The sequence below is a fragment of the Pectinophora gossypiella genome, chromosome 11, assembly GCF_024362695.1.
Source record: "Pectinophora gossypiella chromosome 11, ilPecGoss1.1, whole genome shotgun sequence".
NCBI classification, from domain to species: Eukaryota; Metazoa; Arthropoda; class Insecta; order Lepidoptera; family Gelechiidae; genus Pectinophora; species Pectinophora gossypiella.
Window position 1 is genome coordinate 3,687,046 of NC_065414.1, and position 8,476 is coordinate 3,695,521.

An 8,476-nucleotide genomic window follows, 5' to 3' on the forward strand; every position below is an offset into this window, starting at 1 on the left:
ATCCGCTGTTTCTTCAATCCGGCTCGAAGGAGAATTTATGTGGCCCCTTCGATCCTTGCCACATAAATCTTATAGACTATACCAGATATCGATGTGATCGATGTTAGTGTTATCGATGTAAGTTGAAACTAGTAGGCGTTGAAATTAGGAGTCGTTGAAATTAAACACCGATTGGAGTTGAATCAGAGCTCCTACCCGTGTGGTGATTCTAATAAGAATGAGAGTCTAGTCCCCGCGCGCGTGTATATATAGGAAAACGCCCACTAAGCGGGGCGGGGCAAGGGCGCGGCGGGGGTGTGTAGCGGTGAAGCCGCGCTCAGTCCCTATCTTTCTCTTTATTTTTAAAAATAAAACTTACAAACTATTTACAATTTCTAGGCAATCATTATACAATCATAATATAATCATAATACAATCATAATTTGCTTCTTGTTGCTTCTACGGCGAACAAAAATAATTCAAGTTCCTTAATATACTGGAAGTGAAACTTCCACCCTAAGGTCCCTAAGGTTCTTTCACCCTAAGGTTGCCTGGAACAAATTGCTATTTGCCAATAAGGCCGCCGATCATGCTTCTCTTGTCACTTTTGTAATTGTTTTTAGTGTTGTGTTTATATGTGCAAGAAAGCGTTTTGTGTATTGTATTGTAAACTATTGCTTGATGTTTTTTTAATTTAAAACTGTTAGGTACTTTTGTTTTTAAATATTTTCAACGTCATCCGTGTTCCTATAGTTTTTGAAAATACTTTATTTATTCTTGAGACAAGGCTCCGCAAATAGAAGAAATCTAGAACAAACTTCTAAAATTATGCACTTTTCTGAAGGCTTCTGGGAATATTATTTGGGTTACAGGTGTTTTTCTTAGTGTCGTATTGCACGCTCAGTACGACACACGCCAAGCCAATTCCGCTGGCTGGCACCAATATACGTCCCAAGGACAAACATACGAGTTTCTTCAATTAATCAAGTGCTAAAATCATATACATCGTATAACAAATAGACAACCAATCTCTATAAAAATGTCCGCGGCGCATATTGTCACAAGGGACGCGTGTAACGACACAGTACAACCGATATTGCACATTATTTGAACGTCCATAACATATTAATTAATCTTTTTTCACCCTAAGGTTTCCTGGCAGAAATTGCTGTTTAGCAATAAGGCCGCCTATTGTGCTTATGTTTTATTCGTATGTTTATGTCCTTTGTATATGTTGTTGTGCAATAAAGTATTATTGATTGATTGATTAATTTGAGGGAATGAACTTATGCTATGTACATACTTACGGCCTTACAAATAAAAACTTACTATTCCATCCTTATTTTCGAATAGATAAACCTGGTATAAGCAGATAATAAGGAGAGATAATTTAAAAAATCCGTGATCAAACCAAAAAATCACATCTGTCAATGTCAGTCAGGTTTAGGTTATTCCGAACTTCAACCAGGGTGAGAGCTGGTTTAGCGTTAGTATGAGTCGTTACACCGAGGTATAAGTTATTCCGAGTTTATTTGTAGAGATTTTGCTTATTCTTAGGTTGTGATCGGTATAAGAAGTTACACCAGGTTTATTTGTAAGGCCGTCAATGTATACGTATTTACAGCACGGTTCGGATGGTCAGAAAACCTCCTTAACACGTGTGAGTGTATTTGTTTATAGGATGTCAGCGGCTAGAATAAATTATATCCAAGGCCGGATTTATTAGAAATCACGGTAAGCCCATTTCCATTGTGATGCGACACAAAGAATGCTGCGTATGATTCGTCACGGATTCTTCCGTGAATTTTCTTCCGCTTTAAGTTTTTAAGAGGTCAATGAATTTTAAGGAGTTGTAGCCTATAAAAAAGGAAAAGATAAATTGTTAAGCTGTTAGTAGTCATTCATGCATACAAACAATACATCTGAAAAATACTCTTTAGGTTTATATTAACAACCCTATGGTTAGCGCAAATGAATTTATGCGTTGTGTCGAAGGGCAGTGACCGCGCCATATAAGCTTACACATATAAATTCACTGTGGTCATATAATAATACCTATAATATACAGTTTTAGCTCCTATTCTCGCCGACCGACTAAAAATAAATATACCTACACATCGACTTCGTTTTCAGAACCTTAAACCCTGTCCAATGTCAAAGCTTTTCCCCTAATTTCCCCACTAATCTAGACTTTCCTAATCGCGACTCATCACGTGTATAATACGGCACGTGTTTGCTAACAACATCGTGGATTCGTAGCAAAATTGGTGTGTTACGAAAATAGGATTATTTTTTTAAGTTAGCCTTTGACCACCGTCTCATTTGTTACGTCTTGACCTTAAAAGAATATGTTTTGGAAACATCTATTGTGGTATACTAGTTAGTGGCGGCTGGTGGGTCATTGAACTGGTGGTGCATTTTACTTGCTAAGTATTAAGATCAGTAATTGCCGTAAAGCAACAATTAATTAATACATATATTAACATACATGACGTCATACGTAAAATCAAGCCTATTTCCCATTGGAGTATGTAGAGAAATTTGAATATGTTAATATAAAAATAAAGATGAAGTAATAGGTATTTTATAAATTTTAAATGTTTTGAAATGTGAATTCAGCACACAAGCGCACTTAAGGTACAGCTACTGGTTCCAGTACTTCTCTGTTCGCATTAAAAAGGAAAGGCGAAGTATTTCTCTATTAAAAATTCTAACAAGTTCTCATATTCTCATAACGCGCCCACGCTTGGGTTTCGAGCAAATAAGGACTAAAGGTCAACGATCTTGCCTACTTTCCCTCAAGAATTGCATCGAGGAGTTGGCGTTAATGGAATCTTGGAATATAGCGCTATTATCGTTGCAATAACATAATGGAAGCGATACTAAAGTATGCCTAGAAAATGGCATCCAAAAGCAGAAGCAGAGTAAGATTTATTTTATCAAATAGTTAATAACATATAATTAATTTATTATCAATTATTTGGATATCAGGGGGTTTAAAAAAGCCACATCAAAGCAATTCAACTAAAAAGCAATATTACAATCTGACATTTGAGCATAAAAAGTAAGTGTGCAATACAAACAAATGTCAAATAGGAATATTGTTTTTTTAGATAAATCACTTAAATGTGGCCTTTTCAACCCCTCTGATCTTTGTTCATATTTTCATCCACACAAAAAGGGACATTCATAGGGAGGATTGAATTTTTTTTGAACAGCAATAAAGATAATGATAATGAGAGGTTAATTATATTTTTCTTACTAGATATATAACATTTTTAGATTAGAAAATATTCCAATAATAATATTAATGAGAATGCTCAAGTTGAAATCAGTTTTTATGCCAATAAAATAATCTCGTAACAAAAGAATTTAATTACCCATCTTATTAAGTAATTTCAATATAAAGAGACAATTACTATTTTGTGATTATTACGGACTTATAAAAATTATTAAATTGCTTGAAAAAGGATTGTGCTTTAAACCTAGTTTTATTTGAATAATTGAATTGAAATTTTAAGTACAATTGCATGAAGATGTGATGACAAAGTAAAATTGTGATAACCTTGACTCACAGATTATAATATCTACTAATATAATTTGATATTTTGTATGTTGTCTATTAACTAATATGCAAACCGATCCGGAGGTCCCGGGTTCGAATCCCGGTGGGGACATGTCACAAAAATCACTTTGTGAACCCTAGTTTGGTTAGGACATTACAGGCTGATCACCTGATTGTCCGAAAGTAAGATGATCCGTGCTTCGGAAGGCACGTTAAGCTGTTACTGATGTTAGTACGTAGTCATTATATGAGTCATGTCAGGTGCCTTTGGCGGCTCAATAGTAACCCTGACACCAGGGTTGATGAGGTTGGTAATCCACCTCACAACCCACACAATAGAAGAAGAAGAACTAATATGCAAGTAAATAATGCCACTATGGTCCTGTGATGCAAAGGCATACTTCTCAACTGGGGAGCTCTGGTTCAAACCCCAGTACCAAACTTGCACCAATGAGTTATTAATTCATCTTAAGTAGAGTTTTCAGTTTTTCACTAACACAGTTGGTTCAACCATTATAGACAGCGATAGGTGGTGAGCCACCTATCATGTTGATCTATCAGAAAGCTTGTATGAATACAGAAGTGAGGTGTGGATGTGGATACTTAGTTCATCTTGTGATGGATGTAGGAGCTTATGAACCTCAAATCTTCACTTTTTAAACAGTTAAATTAATAAGTGATCTATCTGTCAAGCTGTGTTTCTTTGTATGTTCCTTTTGTTTGTTGTATTGTGTAAAAATAAATAATTAATAAGTTATTTTCTATGTACATTCAAATCTTTTAGTCAACAATCAAAAGAATTATTTACATAAATCCAGGTGTAAGTATTCAAACGTGTCTCTATAGCAATTCCATTCAGGCAGACCATAGAAGCAAGTTTCATTCCAATCTGTTTCTAATAGGTACCTTCATATGAAAAGTGGCTGAAAGTTGGCTACCAATTTCTTGTGGCGAAACTGATCATAGGTGAGAGAGTATGTTTTAATGTTGGTAGTATAGTTTCTAATATGGAAAAATAGTTCAATTGTGTGGTTACAGTTCAGCAGAACAATTATGAACAGTGAAAGAAATATGTGAATGGTAGGTACCTACCTATATGGTTTCATAATTTCATTAGTTCTATATAATAACCTATTAAAAATGATAATGACTGTATTATAATTATGATAAACAGAGTGACATCAACATTTTTTTTTATATGTTTTTGATAAACAAGGTCTAATTTACAAACAATTATGTAAATATATACAAGTTAAATGAAGTTAATATACATGATATTTTATTCAGATAATAAGCAGATATTATTACAAGAAGTGATAGGTGGTCTTGTGAATTCATTGAGTCTATAAATACAGTGTTTTTAATAACATAATACCTATAAACTAGGATCTTTTATGTTTAAAGACAAAGATAAATTATCACCATGCAGTGTAAACATTGGAAATGTACTCATAGAAAACTGACTTGGCTGGCAACATGGATTCTAAATTTTCTTATCAGATTAATATCCTTCGCAAACACGATACGCAACTGTAACATTTATACGACAATGTTTCAGACAAAATATCATGATCACCAGTACATATTTTCTTTATGTAATCTGATCACAAATTACGTACACAGAAACGAATTGCGAGATAAAACATGGACGGACGTATAACTGTATCTACTCGCCAATAAGATTCCTTTCCACTTTCACAATAATTTAAAGGACAAAATAAAGTTTATAACGTAAAATAGACCCAGAAACTCCGTGGCGCAAACATTTTTAAATACTTACTTTCAGTCGTGTGAGATTTCCATCCCGTGCAGCGTTGAAAACGGCTGTTTTGAAATCCATAATGGTTCTCTTTGCGACGCAGAATTATCACAATAAACAAAATTCCACTTCAACAACAGCACTTTCTTCTGAATATAATCATTGAAAATGCACTGTTTCACGTAATAAAAGCAACCAAAATTGTTTATTTCAAAACACTCCGACACAGCACCTCGCGTTTTATCGAACAGCTGCAACGACACGACACGAGCAACGGCCGACGCACGACGATCTGCCAATAATAGAGTTGCTTAGACTTCGGATTTAAATATCACACTAATATCTAAATAAGTATCAAGTATGTAACTAGTACTCTCCTACTTACCGTTCTTCAGTAAAATAATTGTAGCGACCTACTGCTCTCTGTGACTGCTCTGCTTCTTTAATTTACCTTTGGAAGTAGTTTAATAGAAGAAGAAGAGAAGAAGAATTGAAAGGAATTAAGTAAAAAATACGTAGAGGGTCGTAGGTTCCTGTTGTGACAATATTCCGTTATTTCAATACCTACAAAAAAGAAGGTAAGGCCGCTCATTCCCAGTTATTCACGAGTATTAGTATTAGGTATAAGACGAGCATGACAAAACAAAAAGGAGGTATATTGTATGCACATACAAACGTAATATAAAAACCGGGACTCCATTGTCCCGAGATATGGAAACGACATACAAATAATAATAATATCTTTATTTTACAAATAATCATAAGAAGTATTCAGGAAACAACTTGCAGTCACTTTCAATAAAGCAACACCTAAAGAAAGATAGATGTAGTAATAGGTGACCTAAACTATACAATCCTTCATGGTGATACCCGGGAATATGAGCTGCTGAATCTATTTAATATTAACCAACAGAGGTCTTCAAAGACCGATATCAAAATAGTGGTACAGGGGAATAAGCTCCAGACATACCACCTTGAAATAATTAAGGGCTCGTAAGTTTTGATAAACACGGCACACGGCATAAGTCTTTTTCCCAGATTCAATATTAGAAATCACACTGTACTATCTCAGTATTCGATAAGTATCGAATACGTAGAAAATAAATATTGCGCAACTCTAGGTCAGATTTAGCCTCAGAACAATAACTAAAGCATAGAAGGAAGGCTAAAATAAAAATTCAGAAACTATAAACCGGCTCTCTTCTAGCTTACGACACAAACTATGAGTGAGAAAAGGACAAATGATTCGCTCTTTGCTTCATTTTTTCCGAGGTTGTCCAAACATTAAATGTCAGGCTTTTTAGCGGGAAACGGGAACGGGACAGTTGCTTTCTTCATTGAATAATCTAAATAATTAATACGAAGTGGTGTTTTGTGGTTAATGATCGCATTAAGTTAGTCGGAAGACATTCGCGAGTGTTATTATATTGGAGTATTCAATAAACAAAGTGTATCTGCCTATTTTCGCTTCGTGCTAGGAAGCCGCTTCATAGCTCAAAAGTTTATGCGGACTTTTGAGTTAATTCGTTTGGGGTTCGGAGTAGGAGTCTACTCCGAGGGTGGGGGCTTAGGTTTCATCATCATCATTCATCACCTTTCACCATTTCATTAATCATCAAGGAAAAAAAAATACGTCAGACATGGCTGTATGGGCATAGTTCCCTTTGCCTTACCCTTCGGGGAAAACCAAACCAAAAAAAAAAAAAAACATTAAATGTCATTTGGACCTATTGGACTCATTTTAACTCGGCCAAATAAATATAACATAACATAAGAAGATTTTACTTATATTTATCGAACTATTTAACACGGTCGCGTGAACGTTGTTTACGAGTGTCTTGTGTTCAGATTGTTTTAAGTGGTAATTTAACAATATTTTTCCAAATAAATGGAAAGAAACTTTTATTTATATCAAATAATTGAGTGTCTCGACTCAGTGACATTATGTCTTGTGTGGTATGGGGCTGCAGCTCACATTCAGGAAGAAAAGAAAATAGCCAACAACTTCTGTCGTTTCATCGGTAAGTTTTTTGTAATTTAATAGTGAAATGTGAACTGCTGAACAATTTTAGGAAAGTAATATGTTTTGCTGAATAGATTTGTAGCATAAAATATTTGAGATATCCATTATATTATACGATTTATCGATGAATACGGAATTGATTTGAGGTTATGTTGATTGTCCATAGTGATGTACTAAAATTATCGATACTTTTAATTTTTAGATTTCCTGTTGACGATAACAAAAAGAAAGAATGGATAATTCGCATTGGATTCTAAATAAGTACAGCCGTATTTGCTCGAAACATTTTACTGCGGATTATGTGTGATATGTGTGTTCCTAATTCGAAGTGGAGACGTCTTCGAGACGATGCTATTCCTACATTGAACATTATAGATCAGACAGATGAAATGGTAATTACGGCCGAACACCACACACCCGAAGTCTCGACGGCAAAAGGGACAAAATCGTGGGTCCGCGTTAAATTCCCATATTTCGCCAGCTTTTGGCTAGCGGCCCACTCGGCAGCCGCCCCTGCGGTTCGAGTAGTACGGGGCAGGTGCGTTGCTGCAAACGTGCAAGCGCAGGTCGCGTCCCACAATAAATCACGCCCCCTCCCCCAGGGTATGAGCGTGAGCCCATCGGGCCTCTTACCGTCTGTGCGGCTTAGACCCGGCGCGGTTCCAATTTGCACGGCACGTCGATCGACACCAGTGCACGGCGGATGACATCATAAATAAATTCGAATATTACAAAATACTTACCGATGAAACGATAACAGTTTGCTATTTTCTTTCCTTCCTGAAAGTGAGCTGCAGCTCCAAACTAATATAAACCAGACAATATAATCCAAAAAATGGTTAGATACTTACCTATCAGAGACAGAGTCTCCTTTCATCAAGAAGAAGATAATTGCATCCTACAAAAAGAAATCTTGAAAAAAAAATTATCGACATTAATTGTAAGTAAATTTAATTTTATCGACATATTACTAAAGTGAAACCCAACACTAGGCAATGAAAAACCTGTGACAACCTACGAAATTACGAAACAATTTTTGTATATGCGTCTTTGTCTAACATTACGCCAGTTCCGTAAGATAAAGTAGAGCAGAATTATAGAGTTCTGTTGCTATTTTAGCCTTCCTTCTATGCTTTAGTTATTGTTCTGA